This window comes from Penaeus monodon, chromosome 28 (genome assembly GCF_015228065.2).
Source record: "Penaeus monodon isolate SGIC_2016 chromosome 28, NSTDA_Pmon_1, whole genome shotgun sequence".
Classification (NCBI taxonomy): Eukaryota; Metazoa; Arthropoda; class Malacostraca; order Decapoda; family Penaeidae; genus Penaeus; species Penaeus monodon.
Genome location: NC_051413.1, coordinates 35299338 through 35299772, shown reverse-complemented (window position 1 = coordinate 35299772; position 435 = coordinate 35299338). Strand labels below are relative to the sequence as shown.

General features: G+C 60.0%; 1 protein-coding gene across 8 annotated transcripts in view; it reads left to right on the top strand.

The window, feature by feature from the left end:
• LOC119591560 (protein kinase C and casein kinase substrate in neurons protein 1-like) overlaps positions 1 to 435 on the top strand; it is a 62778-nt gene that overhangs the window by 30256 nt on the left and 32087 nt on the right. The window contains exon 1 of one of the 8 annotated variants that reach the window (XM_037940319.1): positions 203 to 336. The exons of the other annotated variants lie outside the window; for them this stretch is intronic. The gene's annotated coding sequence lies outside the window, so the exon portion shown is untranslated. Of the gene's footprint in view, positions 1 to 202; positions 337 to 435 lie in introns of those variants that run through there. 8 annotated transcript variants of the gene reach the window in all.

Sequence of the window (435 nt, the reverse complement as noted above, 5' to 3'; positions counted from 1 at the left end):
CACCCCAGGGGAAGGGTCGTGTTGCCTCAAGGTACGCCAGCCAATAACGTGGGTTCTTGAGGAATTCGGGTAAAGTTTGGGTAATGCCACAGATATGTTTGGAGTTCCTTATCGCGGCGTTATCGCAGAGATTAGCTCAGTCGTTGTGAATGGGGCGGACACAGCGGGTCTGGCGGGTCGGGTCCATTACGCCTCGGGTCCATGATAGTTGATCGCGAAGGTCGTGGGAACTGGAGCTCTTGACGTCGTCGCGGACTCTGGTTTCGCACCGGCTCGGTCTCCGACTGCGAGGGCTCCGGCCCAGGCTGTGACTGGACTGCCTCGCCTCGAACCCAGGTTGGAAGCGACCTCTGAATTCGACTCGACTTTTGACACACGGACTGCTCTCGGCGCTGACCCGGGGACACGAGAGCCTGTTGCACTGTGCGCGCCCCG